The sequence below is a fragment of the Atractosteus spatula genome, unplaced genomic scaffold, assembly GCF_055471065.1.
Source record: "Atractosteus spatula isolate fAtrSpa1 unplaced genomic scaffold, fAtrSpa1.hap1 Scaffold_1, whole genome shotgun sequence".
NCBI lineage: Eukaryota > Metazoa > Chordata > Actinopteri > Semionotiformes > Lepisosteidae > Atractosteus > Atractosteus spatula.
In genome coordinates, this window is record NW_028296652.1 from 790,716 (window position 1) to 816,546 (window position 25,831).

General features: G+C 40.8%; 1 long non-coding RNA gene across 1 annotated transcript; it reads left to right on the forward strand.

Annotated features, from left to right (window-relative positions):
- The first annotated feature begins 3,499 nt into the window (after nt 1-3,499).
- On the forward strand, nt 3,500-25,110 carry LOC148810273 (uncharacterized). Its single transcript, XR_016086796.1, has 6 exons — nt 3,500-4,018; nt 21,242-21,486; nt 21,590-21,760; nt 22,287-22,439; nt 22,839-23,141; nt 23,443-25,110. It is a non-coding gene; the product is annotated as an uncharacterized LOC148810273 (long non-coding RNA).
- Nucleotides 25,111-25,831: the final 721 nt, after the last annotated feature.

Sequence of the window (25,831 nt, forward strand, 5' to 3'; positions counted from 1 at the left end):
GGTTCCGGGAGTAACAATTCTTCCAAGTGTGGCCTTCTTTGCCGCAGAGAGTACATATAACTTCTTACAGTATCTCATTAGATGCCCAAGTTCATTACAATTGCAGCATCTTACCTTAGTGCAAGTATCTGCAGTGTGGCCAGTCTCAGGCACCTTCTGCAAGTTTTGGGTTGACCAGCATAGAAAAGGAAGCCGCGGTCAGATCCAAGGGCAAAGGTTGCATGGGGGTGACAGAAGCCATCTAAAGAAGAGGGATCATGCCGAAGTTAGGGCGGAGCGGTTGCTCTGTGGCTAAGGATCTGCGCCTGTGACTGGAAGGTTGTCGGTTCAAATCCGGCAGAGGAATCCTACTCCGTTGGGCCCCTGAGCAAGGCCCTTAACCCTGACTGCTCCAGGGGCGCCGTACAATGGCAGACCCTGCGCTCTGACCCCAAGCTTCTCTCCCTGTCTGTGTGTCTGTGTCTCCATGGAGAAAAGCTGGGGTATGCGAAAAGACGAATTCCTAATGCAAGAAATTGTATAGGGCTAATAAAGAAACAATAATGATGAAATAATAATATTAAGTGTCACTGTGTACTGCCTTCGGTCTGTCCATACGCCCAACCAGTCCACCACCTTGGTACAGTCGGAAACGACGTCCATATAGCGGCTCAGGAACAAAACGATGTAGTCATTCTTCACAAAGTGGTTGTAGACGTGAACAGTGATCACGTGGTAGGCTTTAGCCCAAAGACCTTCAATATCGTAATGTATAAGGGGAACATCTCTTGCCCTCTCTCTGCAGCAACGCCAAACTGTAAAATAGTAGGATTCCTCGGCAAATGAAACATCCACAGATTTGGACGTAGTATACACAGTAAGTCTTTCATTGACAGATCAAGACCCTTCCACAACACTGAGTTGATAAAAGAAATCCTGTCAGGCCGATTCAGATTCAGCTCTTCCCTCAACTTGAACCTAACAGTATTCGGCAGCCCAGTCAAATTTGGCCAGCCGTGTTGACCTCCAAAAAAAAAAATCCAAAGTCTAGAGTAAAAACTTCCAAAGGAGGCTCCTCACCCCTCAATGTCCCGTCTTCCTTCTAGGCAGCCCTGGCTTCACCCCCCAGGCTTCACCTGGCGTGATTCTAGCAGTGGCTGGTTCTTTAGCTGGTCTTCTTTGGCTCATTCTCTTCCTCCTCTTCTTCCTCGTTGGCACTATCCCGTCCCCAACAGGCTAAGACCAAAAATTAGCAGTCATGCCACTCAACTCCTGATCTTAGCCAAAAGCAATGCCCCCAAAGGCTCGGACTGATGCACGGGCGTTCCGCTGGCGCACAGTGGCGCAGGTGCCGGCCTCCCTGCAGCCAGAGGCCTGCCACCGGACTCCCCTCCCCCTCTCTCCTACCTACCTGCCTGCTTGCTCGCCTGCCTGCCCGCCAGTCCCGGGCGGGGACCTTGATCTTCTGTCAACGGCCCAACAATGACCGCAGCTGCGGGGGCGCCAGCCGGCCGGCCTCCTTAGCTTAGGCCCCTCCCACCAGCAGCAGCCGTGCCGAGTGAGCCGCAAGCGAAAGCGGACCGTCGGCACCTGCGGGCAGAGGCAAGGGGCAGCTCTCTTGTAGGAGGGACAAACGGACACACACCTACCTACCTGCCTGCCTGCCTCCCAGGAAAAAAAGAAAAGGGTGTATAAGTTTTTGGAGGGAAAACGCATGGCTGTCGAAAGGGGCCCACCTGCCTGCTGAGAATGCACGCATGCAAGAACATGCACACCTGCCTTTTGCCTCCAATTAGGATTCAAGTTTATTAACACTGTTCTATATCTTAGCAACTTGTGCTTTTCTAATTCTTTATTTTCCTCCATCTCTTCATATCTACCCATAAGCCTTTGTTTATATTAATGTTATTTCTAATTAACTCACCTATTTCAATAAACCGAAGCAGTCCTGATTTGAATTCATGCAGGTCAACCTCAACCCTATCTTGAATTCGGGTTGTAAAGCATTGTTAATTATCTCATTAATTTGGCAATGTTTTCAGAGGACATGGTCATATAAGGGTTGGTGTGGTGGTTATTACTAGATCGCAGGACCTGTTTTATACCTGCTCTTGGTATTTCCGAATCCTGGGACACGTAGTTTGTGTCTTGTGGTCCAAAGTGCTTACAATAGGGTTTAAGGTTTACTCACAAGTGCTGTTCTCTCAGAATATGTACGTGATTGACTGGAGGTTCAGGTAACCCTCCAAAACCATATACTCCATAATGTCTTTGTCTCTGACTTGTAACAGAAGAGTTCTTGCTCTGGGATGAGAGTGAAAACAGGCTTTTTTTGTATGCGTACAAGGAACACTTCACTAGTAGGGATGTTCAGGGAATACAAAGCAAGCAGTTACCTTTATACAGCTTGGTAACGTTAAGATTTCTATGGTTACAAAGAATTTGACAGAGTGTATGGTTAAGATCATGTTCAGAACAATTAGCTATTAAGAGAAGTTGTAGTTAGCTGTCTGCCTAGCATTCTAAGAAGTACTTAGAGCATGTCTCCTTCATCTCTTTATATTCGTCTTGAAGATGAATCAGGTACTTTCTCGCCTCTTGGATGTAAAAGTCTTTCAGTCTGGCTCTTGCTAGAGCTGCACCAATTACATCAAAACCTTTCCCCTTATTAAACCGAACATAGCACTAAGTTGCGCTGCTTTTCAGGCGGCTTTTATATTTCCAGTAAGCTATGGTAAAGGCCTTGATTTTAACCTTAAGGTCATCCCACCATGCTCTTAGATTCGGGTAGAGTGGTTTCAGATCAAACCAATTCTTGATCAGAGCTCTTATTGCAGAACAAAAGGTAACATCAGCCAATATGGACACATTCACTTTCCAATACCCAGGCCCGACAGAGGGGTTATCGTCATCTATCTTTAACCAAAGCATATCGTGGTCAGTGAGAAAAGGGACAATACCCACATCTACTACTAAGGAGCTCTCCATGTTACCCCAGAAATCTTGGGGGAGGGGGGGGGGAAGGGTCCTAAAGCCGTCTGCCAGATTGAAATGTTTCAGCAGATCCAACAAAGCAGTGGTGGAGTCAACATCAGTATCCAAGTCAACATTAGTCCCCACAAAGAAAAGTAAAATGATTAGTTACCCACAGGGAGGCAAAAATCTTTCCTTTCAATTCTCTGCGTAGGGGCATAAATACAAATCTATATTTCTTGTCATATCTATCCACGTCTAGCACCAGCACCCTACCAGGTATTCTCAAAAAGCTGTTCACCACACAAAAGCTATTGTCATTTAATAAGATACCCACACCTGCAGAGTGCGCCCTCCCAATTCCCCATATTGATTGCCCACTATCGAAAATATTTTATTCAGCACTGTCCCGTACATGCACTTCCTACAGAAAAAGAATTGAACACCGAAGGCTACGTAGGCATTGAAAAAGTCAATCTTTGACTTTGATTCCTCAGGCCTCTAACATTGAAGAAACGGTAAAGGTCATGTGAACATATTGTTGTCACTAGCAGCCTGGGATCCTGCTAAGGGCATCTCGTTCGGAAGCATGTCCACTGTGAAGTCTGGACCATAATAGTCAGGACCCTATTTTAGTGAGGAAAAAGAGTCCGGAAAAAATCCCAGAGAGATGTCCTGATCTCTGCTACACGATGACCATTGGTAGTTGGCGCCTGGTGGTGTCACCCTCTGTTCTCTCGGGGCCTCCCTGCTCAGTCTCCATATTGAGCGTGGCGTCTTCTCCCTTAGTTCAGTCTTCATCAGTCGAGATTACTTCCTGCTCCTGTTCTCGCTTGCTGCTTTTCTTTTTCTTCCTAGGACCTGTCTCTCCTCTCCCCTTGTCCTCAGAAGAGTGGTCTACAACAGGGTCTTTGGAGACCGGCTTCTTGCCTTGCACCTGGCCTTGGGGTATGTCTGTCACGGATTTGGGGGCAACTGGGAGATCCTCTTCTACGTCTACAGACGGCGCTGGGTCGATGTTCTCTGGCACTCCAGACTCCTGCAGTGATGTCCCCTCATCCATCAGGTAACTCGTATCCTTAACTGAGTCTTTCGCTTGTTCAGATGTGTCTGCTGACACCCCGATTATGACTGCGTTGGCATAGTCAGTCTTAATTGCCTGAATTCTCTCAGGGTTCCGGGAGTAACAATTCTTCCAAGTGTGGCCTTCTTTGCCGCAGAGAGTACATATAACTTCTTACAGTATCTCATTAGATGCCCAAGTTCATTACAATTGCAGCATCTTACCTTAGTGCAAGTATCTGCAGTGTGGCCAGTCTCAGGCACCTTCTGCAAGTTTTGGGTTGACCAGCATAGAAAAGGAAGCCGCGGTCAGATCCAAGGGCAAAGGTTGCATGGGGGTGACAGAAGCCATCTAAAGAAGAGGGATCATGCCGAAGTTAGGGCGGAGCGGTTGCTCTGTGGCTAAGGATCTGCGCCTGTGACTGGAAGGTTGTCGGTTCAAATCCGGCAGAGGAATCCTACTCCGTTGGGCCCCTGAGCAAGGCCCTTAACCCTGACTGCTCCAGGGGCGCCGTACAATGGCAGACCCTGCGCTCTGACCCCAAGCTTCTCTCCCTGTCTGTGTGTCTGTGTCTCCATGGAGAAAAGCTGGGGTATGCGAAAAGACGAATTCCTAATGCAAGAAATTGTATAGGGCTAATAAAGAAACAATAATGATGAAATAATAATATTAAGTGTCACTGTGTACTGCCTTCGGTCTGTCCATACGCCCAACCAGTCCACCACCTTGGTACAGTCGGAAACGACGTCCATATAGCGGCTCAGGAACAAAACGATGTAGTCATTCTTCACAAAGTGGTTGTAGACGTGAACAGTGATCACGTGGTAGGCTTTAGCCCAAAGACCTTCAATATCGTAATGTATAAGGGGAACATCTCTTGCCCTCTCTCTGCAGCAACGCCAAACTGTAAAATAGTAGGATTCCTCGGCAAATGAAACATCCACAGATTTGGACGTAGTATACACAGTAAGTCTTTCATTGACAGATCAAGACCCTTCCACAACACTGAGTTGATAAAAGAAATCCTGTCAGGCCGATTCAGATTCAGCTCTTCCCTCAACTTGAACCTAACAGTATTCGGCAGCCCAGTCAAATTTGGCCAGCCGTGTTGACCTCCAAAAAAAAAAATCCAAAGTCTAGAGTAAAAACTTCCAAAGGAGGCTCCTCACCCCTCAATGTCCCGTCTTCCTTCTAGGCAGCCCTGGCTTCACCCCCCAGGCTTCACCTGGCGTGATTCTAGCAGTGGCTGGTTCTTTAGCTGGTCTTCTTTGGCTCATTCTCTTCCTCCTCTTCTTCCTCGTTGGCACTATCCCGTCCCCAACAGGCTAAGACCAAAAATTAGCAGTCATGCCACTCAACTCCTGATCTTAGCCAAAAGCAATGCCCCCAAAGGCTCGGACTGATGCACGGGCGTTCCGCTGGCGCACAGTGGCGCAGGTGCCGGCCTCCCTGCAGCCAGAGGCCTGCCACCGGACTCCCCTCCCCCTCTCTCCTACCTACCTGCCTGCTTGCTCGCCTGCCTGCCCGCCAGTCCCGGGCGGGGACCTTGATCTTCTGTCAACGGCCCAACAATGACCGCAGCTGCGGGGGCGCCAGCCGGCCGGCCTCCTTAGCTTAGGCCCCTCCCACCAGCAGCAGCCGTGCCGAGTGAGCCGCAAGCGAAAGCGGACCGTCGGCACCTGCGGGCAGAGGCAAGGGGCAGCTCTCTTGTAGGAGGGACAAACGGACACACACCTACCTACCTGCCTGCCTGCCTCCCAGGAAAAAAAGAAAAGGGTGTATAAGTTTTTGGAGGGAAAACGCATGGCTGTCGAAAGGGGCCCACCTGCCTGCTGAGAATGCACGCATGCAAGAACATGCACACCTGCCTTTTGCCTCCAATTAGGATTCAAGTTTATTAACACTGTTCTATATCTTAGCAACTTGTGCTTTTCTAATTCTTTATTTTCCTCCATCTCTTCATATCTACCCATAAGCCTTTGTTTATATTAATGTTATTTCTAATTAACTCACCTATTTCAATAAACCGAAGCAGTCCTGATTTGAATTCATGCAGGTCAACCTCAACCCTATCTTGAATTCGGGTTGTAAAGCATTGTTAATTATCTCATTAATTTGGCAATGTTTTCAGAGGACATGGTCATATAAGGGTTGGTGTGGTGGTTATTACTAGATCGCAGGACCTGTTTTATACCTGCTCTTGGTATTTCCGAATCCTGGGACACGTAGTTTGTGTCTTGTGGTCCAAAGTGCTTACAATAGGGTTTAAGGTTTACTCACAAGTGCTGTTCTCTCAGAATATGTACGTGATTGACTGGAGGTTCAGGTAACCCTCCAAAACCATATACTCCATAATGTCTTTGTCTCTGACTTGTAACAGAAGAGTTCTTGCTCTGGGATGAGAGTGAAAACAGGCTTTTTTTGTATGCGTACAAGGAACACTTCACTAGTAGGGATGTTCAGGGAATACAAAGCAAGCAGTTACCTTTATACAGCTTGGTAACGTTAAGATTTCTATGGTTACAAAGAATTTGACAGAGTGTATGGTTAAGATCATGTTCAGAACAATTAGCTATTAAGAGAAGTTGTAGTTAGCTGTCTGCCTAGCATTCCAGAGGTCAGCCCTGCCCTTCCTTACAGCCTTGAGATAAGCTAAAGCTTCAGAAATAAGCAAAATTCCACAGGATTAACAAGGAGTAATTAATTAATGACTTGGAAACTGATGAGTATATTGGTAAAGCTGAAGTGCATAGCTCAGGAGAAAACAGATCCCTCACAGGGCAAACCTCTCCCTCCAGAGAGAAGAGTATCCTACAACACTTCCCTTCTTGAAACTCCAACCAGTGGAAGTGGTTCCCAACTCCACAGACAAAACAAAACTGTTCTTGAGCATCCCCAGATGTCTCTGAAACACTTTCAAAATGGTTGTACCTGTTCTGTAACATTCCCAATAATTCCGAAAAAGGTTCTCAAATAATATCTACCCAAATGAGCCCGTACAGATGCAGCCATTCAAACTGTGCCGTACAAACCCATACCGCACGCAACAACCCACAAGCCACTGCGGCATACCGTGGTACGTGATTGGCTGGCCAAAATGACCGACGGGTACTCTTGGTGCATTGGTCATTAGTGAAAAGATTTCATCATTTAATGTCTTTACTGGGCACATTTTAATCCGTTTACTATTGGAACATTTATATAGAATTTTACAACTAAAGGGCAATTTTAGTAGCTGAGCACAAAAAGAATAGGAGCCAAAAAACGATATTAATTTTGGAACATAAACATACAGTATTACTGTATGTAAACTGTATATGGCTGGTCTCTGTACTTTAAAGAAAAAATACACACCAGTATTCCATTTCTCCCTAAACATTTTAAGAATCAAAGTCTTTAACTAATGTTGAAATAACGTGTATAAAAAGTGGTAGTTTTAAGCTTTTCTGCGAATACGCTCGATACCGGAGTAAACAAGCATACTTTTAGAATTTGATTAATAGGGAATATAATATGGAATCGTGTATCTAAAGAAATTAATAATTATATAATTATATTCATGTACTGCAACACAAACAGTAGTATATTGTACACTGTACACATACTGTACAATGTCTATTGATACTGTATGTGTAGGGCTGTTTCACCACTTGTCATGTGACTGTGCGAGTGGCGTAATGGTCTAAGTGCCCGACCTCTAAGTGAGAGGTCGGGTGTTCAAATCCAGCTAGCGCCACAAATTTTCTTTTAACGAACATTTCTTTGAAAAAATAAAATAGCAATATTATGGACAATTAATTGACTTTATATTTTATATTTCTAAATCGAACAACATGTTCGAATCTAAGTGATTTTTTAATAACAACGAATAGTCACTGTCTTTCCCTCTGCTTCTGCTTCCTGCTTCTATCATGTGGGTATCCCTTTAGATCTCCCTTCAGATGCGTTACAATATAAACATTTACTGTCGAACTTTAAATCAACAATTGATTTAAAGACGACCTGTCAAAGTGCAATGAAATACAATATTGTTGTTATTGTTTTTATCCTGTAAAGCTCTTTGAGAAGCCACCTTTAAAGGCGCTATATAAAGGTGCTATATAAAGGCGCTGTATCTTATGGAATGTGTTTTCTTTCTTCTTTTTTTCAGCATGGAATAAACCTATTACTTGATTCTTATGGAAGTCCGGTTCTGCCAGGGATTAAAAAAAACACACACTCTCGTGTTTCTCGCACCACGTCTCTTCCCGTTAAGAAGAGGAAACACTTTACACTTTAACTCTTCAGTTCACAGCGAAATTTCACCAGAGCCACTCACTAATAGTTTAGGCTAACACCTAACTTTCTTAACACACAGCGGCCCCCCTGTGTTCCAGTTAGTGTGTGATTACGCATCAATGAAAGAGCGGAGGTTTAAAAAAAGAGAATTAGCTCACTGATAGTTTTCTGTGGAGGCTGTGAACATTTTCACAAGTTGTGGTCTTCAAAGTGCATTTAGTTTGAAGGCTTTCTGTGTTTTCGTTACTCTAGGAGGTTTCGTGAAAAAGCTACAGGCATGCCAATTGTAATTTTTTTTATTTTTAAATACATTTTAGCAAAGTCATCTATACAAAAAAGTTACATTTAATACCACTTGACAGCCGGCCGGCTGTGCTGAAAAATAGATAAAAAATGGTTTAACAACTCTGTTGTTTTTATCCTGTAAAGTGCTTTGAGAAGCCACCTTTAAAGGCGCTATATAAAGGCGTGTATGGCTGGTCTTGGTACTGTATTTTAAAGAAAAAATACACACCGGTGTTCCATTTCTCCCTCAACATTTCTTACATGTCTTACATGTGGTTATTTCAGAAACGTTTTTGTGCTCCTTGCTTCTTCTGACCATGTCACTGCGCATTTTAGAATTTGATTAATAGGGAATATAATATGGAATCGCGTACCTAAAGAAATAACAGTAGAACTATATTCATGCACGAACAGTAGTATAAGACTTTCTATTGAGATGTGCTTGTCACATGACTGCCTCCGTGGTGTGATCGCTTAAGTAACTGACTTGTACACCTGAGGTTGAGTGTTCAAACCCAGCTGTCGCTATCAGTTTTCTTTTAACAAATAAAATTTTCTTTGAAAAACTAAAATAGCTAATATTATTGGCATTATATTGACATTTTTTATATTTCTAAATATCACAACATGTTCGTACTGTATGTGCACAGCGGTAGGGCGCAGATTCATGTGATCCCTATTAATAAAGGGTATTAAGATCCCTTTAGATCTCCCTTCAGCTTTAAAAGGTTATTAATAATATCTTAGGTGTCGCATCTTCCCAGCTTAGCTGATCTTTTGCTGCCTACGCATGCTTACACAGCTTCCTGGGTAAACTTTCATACTTGACTGAGAAAGCTTTAGAGAACTTAACAGGTTTGAAGGCTCTCTGTGTTTCTCTTCCAAACATATGGACAGAAGAATAGTCGAGCGTGGTCAAAAAGCGTGGTTTTTATGGTCTGTAGCTCAAATCCAGCTTAATTAAAAATTAGACACAAGAAGAGTATTATTGGACAATGTTGTGACGCTAAAGAAATCAATAACGATATTAATTCAAAGATCTAAATATATTTAATGCTTACGCCTGACATTTGAGGTGCCCGCCTGTGCGGTGACCACTCGACAGCCGGCTGTGCCGAAAAATAAATGAAAACCGGTCTAAACTCTTAAGCATACTAAAGCATACTGTGGTTTTTGTTAACACAAGTTTATCAGTGAAAAGACAACGGGCATTCTCAGAGTCGAATAGGCGTGCCTTCCAATCAAAGACAGCCCCCTTCCCCCCACGGAAAGACGGACAAATGTTTTCACTGCCTATTTAGTAGCTATTCAGAGGGAAATGTGGTGACGTCACCGCGCAGGCGAGCACCTCCAATGTCAGGCGTAAGCGTTAAATATATTTAGCTGAAAAGCTGTACAACGCACGTTATACTGCCCCCCTCCAAAAACCCTTTTTTTTTGCTTACAGTAGTACTTCTTGTGTTAAGAAAGTTAGGTGTTGGCATAAACTATTAGTAAGAGGCTCTGGTGAAAGCTGCAAGACACTGGGGGGGGTTCACCACTTTAAAAAAACAATACTTTTTTTTATGTCAGCAGGCACAGGTGTTATTTCCTGCCTAAAGATGTGGCCTGTTGGAAAGCAATTGAAATGAGGTTAGAAATGGCTGCCTTTTTAAATCATTGGGTTGTTAAAAGTTCTGTCAAATCATATAATATTCAGCTGGTATGCTGGCACTTTGCCAAACTGAAGGCTGACGCAAAGAGGAGTTGGCAGACTTTTTCCCTGGGGGATGACACACTTGCATTTGAGATAATTGGGAGGTTTTCCAAAAGATGGCAATATGGAAATTCACAGTCTCCTGTTGCTATTTGCATGTCATGTGAATGGATGAAAGATATTCTCTCTATCTCTGTGATGATGAAATATTACACATACAGTATATATAGAATGAAAGGAAGAAAAGGAAGAAATGTGAAAAGGGATATAACTCATAAGACACATAAGCACTCCTGATATCCATGTTATTGTAACCAAATGATTCATATGTATAAGCATAGACAAACCAGAAAAAGACTTATTGTATCAGGTTAAGAATTTTAAATGTGAGGTATTGTGAATGGCTTGTATCTAAGGCAACAAGAGTATGGTCATTTTGCATTTTCTTGCTTCACAGTAGGGTTTGCTATAAAAAAATCATTGCTATTGTGCTTTATCCCACAGTTTTGTTGTACAGTCTATTTAATCAAAGAATACATGTCATTTAGACCATACATTCCATATTAAGCCAATGTGAGCATTGCTATAACAAGCAAATTTGTCAAGAGTGAATTAAATCAGTGAGTCTAGAAATGTTTTTTTTTGGGATATAGTATGTTAAGGGCACTAGAAATGTATGTGAATCTTGTATTTTAAGTAACTGCTAATTACCAAGTGAGCCAAATAGCCGCCTCTTATTTACCACCTCTTATGTACATAAAAAATTAGAATAAAAGATACTGATGAGCCACTGCAATGTGAGAATACAGAACAGCGTTCACTTTTCATCTATTCCATTATTCATTTCACAAGACTGAAATTAATTTTGCCAAAGTTGATAACACTGACAAATCATCTAGTTTCTCACAAAATTATTCAGACCTTGTTTTCACATTATGGTACTTTAAAGCTTGCAATCATGGCTTTGAAGTAGCAATTAATATTTGTACATACACAACTTACTCCACACATTCAAAGCAAAAAATAAAAAGATAGATGTAAATAGGTAATCAACAGAAAAGAAAAAATGGGAAAGTCAAGATTGCATAAGTATTTCAAGCCTTTTGCTTGTCAAAACCAATTTAATTCAGGTGCAATAATACAATACCGATTAGTTTAGTGGCTTCTGTCTGTGTAACAATATTGGTTTACATGATTTCAGAATAAGTGCACCCATCTCCGTAAGGTCCCTCAGTCAGGCAGTGAATTTAATTGAAAATTGGAAACACAGCTTTTGTTTTTGTATTTCATCTGCTAATGAAGCTTGCTTTATGTTTAAAAGTATGGTAATTAAAAACCATTAATACTCGTTGGAGTTTAAATAAAGTCGATGTTTTCTCTTTTGGCTAGACTTGACTATTTAGCCATGAGATATACAATAGATTGTAGATTGTTGCATTAAACAACCTTATGTTTATTAATCTTCCTTGTTATGCACAGTGAGAATGATAATGTAATGAGACTTAATTGAATCACAGAGTGCTCATAAATTGTGCTAGGAAGAAAACAGATAGGTGTTCTGAAAGGTCACATATAAACAGGTTTTCGATGGACAGAATGATAGATTAACATACTGTAAAGGAAAACAGTATAGGCATCATTGATATGAGGACTTTTGAAACCAAATTTCCCAAATTTAATATGTGCTTTTCTATATTGGTACAGTAGGACTAATAGGTTCTAGTAAAAACTTACAGTATTCAGAATTGGTAATGGTTAGAAATCCTATTATCCTAAACGGAAAGCAACTCAGTTTATACTACAGTATATTTTGCTTTGCTTGGTAAAATTTGCATGGTCACTTGTTCTCAATATTTATAGATATCCATCAATACCACATCAATCAATGCTATTATCAATTCAGGGAAAGATATTCTGCTTGCAATATGCATGAAGGTGTGGCTTTTAACAGCAATTATAACAGCTCTTATCTGTTACTAAAGGGTGGAAATATTCCATTGTAACAAGGAAAGGAAGTAGATAGATTACTTAGGTTTTTATATAATACATATGTTAATTTACTTTCCTCATATGGCTATTTATTCTCATTATGAGAGCTTGCTTTGTTGGAATTAGCTTGCTAATTCCAACTGAATAAATTAATTTTTTCCTCAAATATAACAGAGAATTCCATATAGTACAAATCCAAGCAGTTCTCATGGCCAGATTCAAATTTTTTATCTTAATTTTTATGGGTATGCGGACACCTTTTCAAGGGCATTTTGTGAAATAAAAAAATACATTTGTAATCAGTGTTCAATAAATCTAATGTTAAGATTGAGAGTTTTTGTGAAATCCCTCTGGGACAGGACAGTGTCTTTCTGGGATATTGATTAGGCAGAGCTGCAGCAGGAGATGCTTGTCAGCTCTCCTTAACTCAGTAACGCTGCACCTCCATCTGTATTATTCTTTATCTTTTTTTACCAACCTCTTCAAGAACACACCGTCATGTTAAGTGAAAAAAAAAACAATAACAGAGAGAAACACACTGCCTTGAACCCTAGAAAATGACCAGTTTTAATTTTAGTGTTTAGTTTATAAGCTTGTTATTTTAGTTGGTTTTGTTACATTATTAATTTGGGTGTCTCCTCTTGCCAGAAAGCGCTAAATTGCATTTTGAGTGCGGTTTTTGACTTTTTCAAAATTGCAGCCCATAAATAAAGCCATATGGATGTTTTTAGGTCACATATCCACAGCTGGCAACTTTTTCATGAATGTTCAAAAACATGACGACATGAGAAAGGGTTACCTATAGGTTACCTGATAACTCTTGGGGTGCGACACTGGAATTGAATTGCAGAATGCTGGAAATACACAACTCGGAAGAAATGGCAAGCAGCTTGGGTGTGGGAGCAGAGCATAAGCAGGGTTGATAATCTCCCAGTGGATCTAGAAGACTTCTCTGAAGCATTTCTCTTGATCTGTGAATCTCTTTGGGCAAGACCCCACCTCACAGGGGAATCTCAGGTGGTTGTCTCTACCTTAAGCCCTGATTATGCTTAACATTTCAAGAAGCCACTGTCCTCCAAAGTTCAAATAGGACATTGAGTGTTTCCTGGAGTTCACTGGTTATTAAAGATTTATTAATTACATCACCACCACTGGGCCCCTGTCATTGAACTCGCTACAAAAGGTAACCCAGACACAGATTAGAGGATGGATCAGTACCCTGCTGCTTTCCAGACTATTACAGACCAATTCTGCCAAGTCCCAGTGTTGCACTGCCCTGACCTTTCTCACCTCTTGAAGATGTATAGCTATAATGGTTATAGGCATAGAGTACTATCTGTATATATAGTACTGTAGCTGGCAAGCATTGTGGTTAAAATACTTTTATTTTCTTCAAAATCTGGCAATGCCAGACAGAATTCACATTCGCTGTAGCCAAAGGGCCTTGCAGATCAGAATATCAAAGAACAAAGCAATTATTGCGCCCGGCTCCTCAATGGAATGGCTTTAACCTGCTAATGCGCCAAGCACATTTCCTGGCCTATTGTGTTTTAAAGAAGATGGGAGTTTTTTAAATACATTTCAGAAAAGTGTAATCCATACTGAAAAGCTGTATTTATTCAATACCACTTGATAGTTACATTGATGGAGATAAGAATTTAAGTTGATACTGTTTAGACTTTTAATTATTTTAAACTGTATTACAGCAGCACAATGCACAATGCACAATGCAACGTAAATCGCTACCTTTGTCTTCTGCGTAATAATGTTCACCTCTCTGTCCAGCAAATTAACAATAGTAATAATAATGAACGTTATTGTATACAGCGCCTTTAAAGGTGGCTTCTCAAAGCGCTTTACAAGATAACAACAACTTTGTATAAATGACTTTGCTAAAATGTATTTAAAAATAAAAGCGATTACAATTGGCACGCCTGTAGCTTTTTCACGAAACCTCCTAGAGTAACGAAAACACAGAAAGCCTTCAAACCAAATGCACTTTGAAGACCACGACTTGTGAAAATGTTCACAGCCTCCACAGAAAACTATCAGTGAGCTAATTCTCTTTTTTTAAACCTCCGCTTTTTCATTGATGCGTAATCACACACTAACTGGAACACGGAGGGACCGCTGTGTGTTAAGAAATTTAGGTGTTAGCCTAAACTATTAGTGAGTGGCTCTGGTGAAATTTTGCTGTGAACTAAAGAGTTAAAAGTTTTAAGTGTTTCCTCTTTTTAACGGGAAGAGACGTGGTGCTTGAAACACGAGAGTGTGTGTTTTTTTAATCCCTGGCGGAACTGGGCTTCCATAAGAATCAAGTAATAGGTTTATTCCATACTGAAAAAAGAAAGAAAACACATTCCATAAGAATCAGCACCTTTATATAGCACCTTTAATGGATAAAAACAACAGCAGCAACAATATTGTATTTCATTGCATTTTGACAGATCGTCTTTAAATCAATTGTTGACTTAAAGTTTAACAGTAAATGTTTATATTGTAACGCATACAGCCTCCATTTCTTAATAAAAATGTAAGAAATCGTTTGCGCAGCCTAAGAGGGGGGTCTGCTCTCGGTGACAGCTGACACTCCTCCATACACTCAAGTGAAAAATTAATAACGCCAATGTAAACGTCATATTTACAATTTGTTGATAATAAAAATGTTAAGTTCTCTAAAGCTTTGTGATGGTCTACCCAGGGAGTTTGTGTAAGCATGCGTGGGCAGCAAAAGATCAGCTACACTGGGAAGATGCGACACCGAAGATATTATTAATAACCTTTTAAATCTGAAGGGAGATCTAAAGGGATCCCCACACGATAGAAGCAGGAAGCAGAAGCAGAAGCAGGAACCGTTGTCAGAGGGAGAGATGGTGACTATTCGTTATTACAAAATGACTTAGATTCGAACATGTTGTGATATTTAGAAATATAAAAAGTTAATTAATTGTCCATAATGTTGCAATTTTATTTTTTCAAAGAAATGTTTGTTAAAAGAAAATGCATGGCACTAGCTGGATTTGAACAGCCGACCTCTCACTTAGAAGTCAGGCACTAGTCAGACTATCGCGCCACTTGCACGGTCACATGAGGAGTGGTGAAACAGCCCTACACATACAGTATCAATAGACATTGTACAGTGTATACTATTGTTTGTGTTGCAGTACATGAATATAATATATCGTTATTTCTTCTTTAGATACACGATTCCATATTATATTCCCTATTAATCAAATTCTAAAAGTATGCTTGTTGACACCGGTATCGAGCGTTTTCTCAGAAAAGCTTAAAACTACCACTTTTTATACACATGTTATTTCACACGTTAGTTAAAGACTTCGATGCTTAAAATGTTTAGGGAGAAATGGAATACTGGTGTGTATTTTTTCTTTAAAGTACCGAGACCAGCCATATACTGTATGTTTATGTTCCAAAATTAATATCGTTTATGGCCTTCACACATGTTATGCTCCTATTCGTTTTATGCTCAGCTACTAAAATTTCCCTTCAGTGGTAAAATTCCATTTAAAAATTCAATACTAAAATGGGCACAGTAAAGACATTAAATATACATATACATACTGTATACAGTACAGTTTGCGTACAGTAATATGTTTATGTTCCTAAATCAATCTCTTTTATGAGCATGTGAAAGGCATGGTGAATTGGAGATTCTAAAAAATTACTGTACTTTGCACGATTGGAAACAAATGTGTGATTGGATCAAAGAAATGCTGTGGTGTTACTTTTACAAAGACAGTCAATGAAAAAATAAAATATTTTCGTTTACATAGACGGTTACAAAGAATGTGGACCAGGTCAATACTTTGAGTTTACAGCTTGTCCAAGGTCATTCATTATTAATACTATTAGAAATATCTTCGGTAAAGACTTTGATGGCGACAGCTCAAACATGAGAGGTTGAGCTTTATTAGCTCCACCTTGCGGAAATTCCGGATACTATTATTTTACTTGCTGTACCATGCGGTATTATGCGAGAATATACGGTATTAATACGGTATTATACGGTAACTTGAGTTATACCGCAACAAGCGCACCGCATTATAATGCGGTATCGCCCCCTTGTTTTGAATGGCTGCATCTGTATTATGTTAACGATTCACCATGCCTTTCACATGCTCATAAACGATATTAATTTAGGAACATAAACATATTACTGTATGTAAACTGTACTGTATATGGCTGGTATTGGTAGTTTCAAGAAAAAATACACACCAGTATTCCATTTCTCCCTAAACATTTTAAGCATCAAAGTCTTACACGTGGAAACGTTTTTACGTGCTCCTTCTGACCATATTATGTTCATATACTTTGTGAGAAAAGTGAGTTTTAACCTTTTCTGTGAATATGCTCGTTACCGGAGTAAACAAAAGCATACTTTTAGAATTTGATTAATAGGGAGTATAATATGGAATGGTGTATCTAAAGAAATTAATAACGATATAATTATATTCATGTACTGTAGCTCAAACAGTAGTATAAGACTTTCAATGAATATGTATGCTTCTGTTTCACTGAGCCATGTGATCACATCTGTGGTGTGATGGCTTAAGTATGTGCCTTATAAGCCTGAGGTCCGTGGCTCAAACCCTGTTGTCACCATTCGTTTTTTTTTAACAAATAAACATTTCTTTGAAAAAATAAAATAGTAAATATTATGGACACTATATTGACACTTTTTATATTTCTAAGTATCCCAACATTTTCGAAGCTAAGTCACTTATTAATAACGAATAATTTCAAACTGCTACTGATATTACCGATAATAAATATTATCGACACTATATTGAATTTGTTGGTATTTCTAAATATCACAAAACGCATTTTAAAGACCTCGACTTGTGAAAATTTTCACAGCCTCTACATAAAACTATCAGTGAGAGAATTATTTTTGTAAAACTCAAGTTTTTCATCGATGCGTAATTATGCACTACTGGAACACTAGGGGACCGCTGTGTACACACGTACACACAGTGCAGTCTCCAATTACCCAGACTGTAAGCATAGGAATAAAGTTTTGTTTGATTTCTGAAACCCTTTCTTTATTTCCTGTTTTCATTCAGCAGGAAAATTCATATTCTTTACTCAACAGCTTTTTAAAAACAGCACCCATGATGTTCAAATCATGATGTCCATGATTTTTTTACACAGAAGCCTGACACAGCTATATTTGGCTAGTGTGTATTGTCGGTTTAGGGTTCTGTAGCATTCCAGTTTGTTTGTACTTGCAAGAATAGTGATTATAAACATTAAAAAATATACTTGCTTTATACTGTCCAACTGAACAATCTTGCTTTTATAAAATACCAACTTTTTCATGTTTAATGTGTAAGATGCTGTAATACAGTTTAAAATGATTAAAAGTCTAAACAGTATCAACTTGAATTCTTATCTCTATTGATATAACTATCAAGTGGTATTAAATACAACTTTTTAGTATAGATTACGCTTTTCTAAAATTTATTTAAAAAATAATGATTACAATCTAATCTTCCCACGTTTGAACCCAAGAGGAAGTACAATACGCTCCTGCTTTGTTTAGCGATGGTATGAAAAATAAATCTAAATGGTGAGAAAGCTATGCTGAAAGTTGATTAATGGACTTAGAAGACAAAGAACGATTTATGTTGCATTTTCAGATTGTGAATCAATAAAGGCATTTAATTAAACATGCGTTTGTCATTTAAATCAAAATGGGGAAAATGGGGACTCTATTTCTCTATTATCAAAACTCGTTCAATTGTGGTTCTTTTGGAAACATTTTGACATGTTCCTTGTAACTACATTGCCGTTGATAAAATTAAATGCTTGGAGTTTGTAATGTAGGGATTTCTATATTTGTCTTTATCTAGTGGTTTCATTAGAGACCAAGGCTAAACCGGTTTGCCTGCTGTCCTGAGGCTAGCTTGTGTCTGTGTGGACACACACCTCAGGACGGTGACGTCACTGCCTTTCATATGGAAACATTTTGACACTTCATTCAACAATCTTAGGAATAACGCAAAAAGCCTGTTTTTTGCTTAACAAATCACGCCCGAGAAAGTGAAGTCACATTAACTAGCAAAGAGAGGACATTAGCTAGCCATTATGATAAAGGAATAAATGACTTGTATTTAATTTCTTTAGCATTCTTTCATTTATTTGAACATTTCCATTGATCATACAAGCATTGTAAAAAAAAAACTGTCCAATCCCTAGTTTGTCAGGCATTTTCTTTTTCGCTGTGGGAGTGCTCCCACTGGTGCTGGTCTTAGTGCCTTCTATTATGAACTCACACCTGGGATTCGATTAATTAAAAAAAAGTTTTTGTAATAACTGCACCAGGTACTTGATCGTGTTTATGTTAGTTATATCACTGGGCAGTGGCTAGCTATAGAACAGCACTGCTAGAGCACCACAACTTCTTCAACACTCGTTTTTCCATACTATAGTTTGAGTCTTTGTGCAAGATGCAAGTTATTTTTACTTCTTAATTAAACATTTGAAACACTAATTTTGTAAACTTAACATGCATTCCGTACAGAAATAAAATAGTTTTCTACAGTTGTTAAGCAGATTAGCAGGTAACTGACAAAGTAGATCACCGTCCACCACTGCCCAGTGATATAACTTTAATATAAACAAGACTTAGTACCTGGTGCAGTTTTTACAAAACTTTTTTTAATTAATCGAATCCCAGGTGCGAGTTCCTAAAGCCTGAATTACGTACTATGCCTATGTCTGCGAAACACCTCATCTACTGTAAAGCTTTCAGTGCCTTGTGTATATTCTAATCTCAGCGTGGGCAGGGTGTGTAGGGACAGGTTTAGGCTGCAATTAAAATGGTAATCTGTATTCTTCACACCTGGAACATTGTTTTCTCTGAAAGCATTCTTCCCTGTTTAGCTGATCTTTTGCTGCCAACACCTTTTAACTGTGACTATATCCACGATATAGCACAGCCTCCCTTTAGGGAGAAAATGGAATACTGATGTGTATTTTTTTTCTTTAAACTACCAATACCAGCCATATACAGTTTACATAATATGTTTATGTTCCAATTTAATATTGTTTATGAGCATGTGAAAGGCATGGTGAATCAGATTCTCAAAATTTACTTTGTATGATTGGAAACGAATACCTGATCGGATCAACGAAATGCTGTGGTGTTACTTTTTGTCAATGAAAAAATAGTCTTCATTTACAAAGACGGTTACAAAGACAGTGGACCACGGTAATACTTTGAGCTTACAGCCTGTCCAAGGTCATTCGTTATTAATACTATTAGTAATATCTTCCGTAAAGACTTTGATGCAAAAAATATTTCTGCATAATTAAAATATTTATGATAAAGGCGGTAGGTTGTGTACTTTTGTCCAACTGAACAATCTTGCTTTTATAAAATATACCAAATTTTTAATGTTTAATGATTAACATGCTGTAATACAGTTTAAAATTAAAAGTCTAGAGAGTATACAACTTAAATTCTTAATTGGATAAAGACTGTCCCTCAGCAGTGATTAGGATTCGAAACCGGCGTTTTCTTGTGACAGCTCAAATGCTGTACATGAGGTTAAGCTTTATTAGCTCCTCCTGGCAGTTTTACAAGGTGATTCCGGATACTATTATCATAGCTGCGGTATTATGCGGCATATAACGATATGACGTGATGTGATGCAACACGCCCGCTGCGTTGTACTGCAGCATACCTTGCTCGTTTTGAATGGCTGCATCTGTATCTCACATATTCAATGTCACATATCTCCAAAAATTCAGAAATGTTCTCATCTCCACAAATGTTGTGAAATATACCCAAATGATCAATAACATCCCCAAATGGTGTCCAAATATTCCACAGTTACCAAACACAACATGTCCCCAAATCTTTCAAAATGTCTCTGAATTGTATCCAAATGTAATGCCAAGTTTTCCAAATGATTTATAAACACTCCTAAAAGTTCCCAAAAGATTCTGAATTGTAGCCGAATGTTCCAAAATGTCCATAAATATAATCAAATATTCCGACATGTCTCAAATGTTCAGTAACATTCCCAAATGTCCCAAAGTGTTCCATAGTGTTGCCAAAAGGACACAAATTCCGTAATTATACCAGTCATTCTCAAGAGATTCCCCAACTTATCTATAACATTCCAAAATATTCCCAAAGAACTGTAATGTACTCAGATGAGCCCTAGAGGTTCCCAAATGTTGCAAAATGTAACCAAATACATAGATGGTTACAAAGAAAGTGGAGTACAATCCTACTTTGATCCTTAAATTAATATAATTAATTTCTTTAGATCCGCAATTCCAAATTATATTCCCTATTAAAATGATTCTAAAAAGTATGCAGTTTTTTACTGCGCTCACAAGCGCAAGTATTTATAGAAAAGGTTAAAACATAGCTTTTTGTAAAGTATATAAGCTTAATACAGTCAGAGCGAGCACATAAAAACTTTTCAAAATAACCACAATAAGTGCCTGAGTGAAATACTCTGATGAATAAAATGTTTATGAAGAAAGTGTAATACTGTTGTGTATTTTTTGTTTTTATTAAGCAGATTCAAACATGCCCAGTAAAGAGATTAAATGAAGCAATCATTTCACTAACAACTAATGCACCACAAGTGCCACCTGTCGGTCATTTTGGCCAGCCAATCACGTACTGGGTAGCCCGCAGATGATTTGCCAGGGTTCGGGGTTGGCTACATCTGTATTAGGTAGAACAACATTTCCTTCTTACTGTGGGCTACTGAAATACACAGGTAAGATTAACTTTAACTTGTAACAACACAAGGATGTTTTCAGGAGCTTTTATTACCATTTTGAATGGAGCAAAGACATTTGCAAAACTAAAAATGCATAGTTTTGCCTACAGTTCAGATGGGAAGTAGGTGAAGTTCTTTCATTTTAATAATAGCTTTCACAGAATTAATGGACTGCTGCTGTTTGAATTCTAAATAGTCTCTTTTTTGCAGGGGAGCTGATTGGAGTGGAGTACCTGTACAGTCGGGCTGGAGAAGTTCTTCAAGACTATAGAGCAGTAATTGAGAAGTTGGAGGCCGATTCTGATCTGTTTGTTGATGAAGGTTTTGATGACTCTGAGGGATTTCTGGACCTGGCCATCCTCCTGCTGCATCAGTTTTTCCTGGAATAATAACACTCCTCACCATTCCCTCCCAGGCTGAGAGCAGAACTGCAATGGAGACTTTAACTCAGGAATGTATGTTTACTATAGAACAGTTTTCAATTAATTTCTGACAGTTTCTGTTGATGTATGTGGTATTATCAAGAACAATGAACACAGTGTATTCTATTATTTTTAGTCGCACACACATATCAATTAAGAAACCCATGCAGCAACTGATGACCTGGCAGCACTGTAAGAGACCCTTTCCTGCTTCACCACCGAAACTAATGGATACAGGGCTAAAGCAACTTCCAGCAAATCATTCGCTGAAGTGACATCATCTGCTGAAGACCCCATTGCCAAGGATGTAAGTGCACATATAGCATTTCCTTCCATTTCCACCTGATTAACTAGATACATTTTAACATGTAAATAAAAATTGGGATCAATTGCTCCCTTATCTAATGTTTGCTATTCGAGAAGTACCGCAGGCCTCGACTGGGTTCTCTCCATTTGAGTTACTATACGCTCGGAGACCCCAGAGCTTATTAGATCTGGTCAAAGAGTCTTGGGAGCATCAACCTTAAACATTACAGACTGCCATTGAACATTTGGAGAAGGCCCAGATGCAACAAAGCCAGATTTATAATAGGGGAGCTATTGTGCGGGAATTTCAGCCAGGGGACAAAGTATTACTATTAGTCCCGACCTCGGAATGTAAATTCCTGGCCTCCTGGCAGGGGCCTTATGAGGTGGTGGAAAAGTAGGTCCGGTCACCTATAAAGTTAAGCAACCTGCCAAATGACGACAGCATCAGATCTACCATGTGGATTTATTAAAGAGATGGCATGGTGCAGAAGTTCTGCTCACCCACTTCTCCCCTGACCCTTTAGAAGACGAAACTGGTGCTGTCGCCGTGGGGGACCTGGCTCCGTCGCAGAAGCAGGAATTACAAGAGCTCCTATCGCAAAACAAAGGTTTTTTCCCGAAGACCTGGTCGAACTCGCCTCATACGACATAAGATTATCACGGAACCAGGAAAAAGGGTAAGACCGCCCCCCTATTGAATTCCTGAAGCCAAAAGGAAATTAATTAAGGAAGAGGTAGAAAAAATATTAAGAATGGGAATAATAGAAGAATCCCATAGCGAGTGGGCCAGTCCCATAGTACTGATACCAAAGCCAGACAGAACTATTAGGTTCTGTGATTTCAAAAGGTTAAATGAGATCTCGCTATTTGATGCATACCCTATGCCCCGTATAGATGAGCTAATAGAGTGATTAGGTAACCTCCGTTATATCAGTATGCTAGATCTTACGAAGGGATATTGGCAAATACCCCTAACCGAAGAAGCTAAAGCCAAGACCGCTTTTGCCACCCTGGAGGGGCTATACCAGTACCAGGTCCTTCCGTTTGGTTTACACGGTGCTCCTGCTACGTTTCAGAGATTAATGGACAGAATACTCAGACCTCATCGATATTTTGCGGCTGCCTACTTAGATGACGTCGTAATTCATAGCACGACATGGGAACATCACCTACAACACCTGGATGCAGTAACTGAAGATTTGCGAGAAGCAGGATTAACAGCTAATCCAAGCAAATGTTGTCTAGGGACCCAGGAAGCCAATTATCTCGTCTATACGATTGGGAGAGGAATGATCATGCCACAAGAACAGAAGGTGCAGTTAATTAGAATCTGGCCTAAACCTTCTACAAAGAAGCAGATACGAACGTTTTTGGGATTGGTGAGTTACTATCGCCGTTTCATTTCAGGATTTGCCTCCATTGCTGCCCCAATAGAAAAGAATGTCTCGCGATAAAATGGGCCCTGGATTATTTAAGATATTATTTATTGGGAAGACGATTTATATTGTATACAGATCATGCTCCACTAACCTGGTTGTTAAGAAATATGGACAAAAACGATCGAATTACGCGATGGGGCCTTAGGCTCCAGAGATTTCAGTTCCGAACGGTTTATAGACCCGGAAAGAAACAAGGTAATGTCGATGCCCTCTCACGAATGCATTGTTTCTTTTTTTCTAGACAGCCCGAGGATGGGGCTGGTGTCAGGGGGAGGGTCATCCAGGATATGTATTTCAGGAATGAACTGCTCAATATACCTGTCTTGACTCCACGCTGGATGATTTCACTGACTTTGTGTCATTTCTCTCATTGGTGTTGCAGCCTTGGCCTGGAAAGTCTAGCTGGTTTGTAAGCAACCGTTGCACCATTACACTATTCTGTGGTATCTGGGTCCGATTCAGAAGTCTTTTTTTTACATGCCAAGACATAATTCGCACCCTGCCCTTTGGGATCAATAAAGTCTTATCTGTTATAGTGGTTGCCATTTCCTTATCCCGTGTTTGACAGGGAGATGCCGTGGGGGCGGGGCGGTCAGATCTGTCAGAAGGAGCGAGGGGATGTTTGAGGTTATCATGTAGAGTTGAGGAGTAGAAGAGTTTATGGCCATATGGACAAGAACATTGGACCTCGTATTCGTGTGATCTCTCAGGATGTAAACAGTACAGCAGATGACACCACACAGTGTAGGCAGTGCATGGTGACAAACTGTAATAAATCAGAAAACCAGAACAATATGTAGTACTGAAAGAAAACACATTGTAGACCATGTAGAAAGTGTGTGGTGCAGATGTGTATTGAGTCTGAGGCTGTTACGAGCACAGCCAGCACCAATTGACCCTAATTATTCAATCTGCGTTCCACACCCTGTCCTTCACTATTCAAACCCTCTGCTCACTCCAAACCGACACTCGGTATGAGGAATCTTTCCGTCTCCTGAGCTCTCAGTACCTTCAACATCTTGCTTGCCTATCGGCGACCCACTGCGAAATCGGCGTGCAGTCTGGGTTGATCACCCGGATTCTTGTACATACTTCCCTGATTTCGCACCCCTGTTATACTTGTACTCAACTGCCACCCTATCCCTGTGTAACGACCCAACAGAGCCCAGTGTGTTGCTCTCTCTGGGGCTCGCTCATTCTCTCTCTCTCACTCTGCTGGCACATGAGCACAGGGAGGCTGTGCTGGCTGTGCCGAAAAATAAAGCGCCATTTCTCAGCCAACGAGGGTCTGAGTCACTGTGTCCGTCCTCGCCGAACCCAAAAATACTACATTGGTGTCAGAAGCGGGAGAACGGACAATGAGCAGCCGTTGATGTCGGACTCAAGAGATGCGCCGGTACCCCCAGCAGCCGTGCGACCCCCTAAAGCGCCTTTTGGGGGCAAGCAGCAGCCGCCAGGGGCCGGAACGGTTCCTCAGCGCCACCGGTGGCCACAGCCCTCATCAGGGTACCCAACGGTGGCCCACTCGGCTGAGGAGGGACCCTTTCCTGTTTCGCCTCAGGCCATGTGGCGGGAAGGAGATGCCAGACCAGCAGGGTCCAGCCGGCGCCGGTGCGACTGAGCTGATATAACGGGGAGGTTCCATGGCAACTCTCTGAGGCCCAGTTCCAGATGGCGGCTTGGGAAACGGCTGGTCTCAGGTGGAGTTGGCAGGCCACTTGGCCACGGTCCTGGAGGGGAAGGCCTGCCAGGCTCTGCTGGATGTACCCAGGGACCAGCAGTACAACTACGCGGCATTGGCGTCGGCCCTCCGGAGGCGTTTTGGCAGGAGAGGGTGGGGGCCCCCGTCTTGGCCTTCCCGGATCCGACGCTGCCCTAGGTGCTGGATACAGATGCCAGTGAGATGGGGGTGGGTGCAGGGCTAGCACAGGAGGGGCCAGACGGGGAGAGGGTCGTCGCGCACTTTAGCCAGGCGCTCGATAAGGCCGAGAGGAATTATTGCGTCACCTGGAGGGAGCTGCTGGCTGTAGTCTCGGCGGTCAAGCCCTATCTGTTCGGGACCCGGTTTAAACTGCGGACGGACCATGCGTCCCTCACCTGGCTACTCAATTTCAAGGAGCCAGAGGCTCAAATGGTGAGGTGGATTGAGATCGTGCAGGAGTACGACTTCACGGTCATCTACCATATGTTAGGGACTATAACCTGGCCTCAAGTCCTAGAAGTTACCATTTTTAACATCGCTATCAAGCAGAAAAGGGTTATTAAGGTGATGAGTATACTTTTGAATTCAAGACAGTGGCTGCATTCATTTAGGGCTGCATCTTTTTTAACAAACGCAAGTTGAGCTTACTGTGACTAAAACGTACTACAAAAACTTAAGAGAATGTTTTGTGAAAACTGAAAGAATGTACTGTAAGATCAGAAAACCGAATGTTACAAAGGAAGATACAGGATGACTAAGTATTATAAAAAGCAGTTTTAATTAGAGGCTTACAACATAAAATTACTTCACTTACAATAATACAGTATATTATACCATTATCCAGCATAGAACTAAAGCACAAAGCAAATGCAAATGATCTATTCTCTTAGATGGGTGCATACAAAAAAAAACTTTTGTTTGTTCCCAT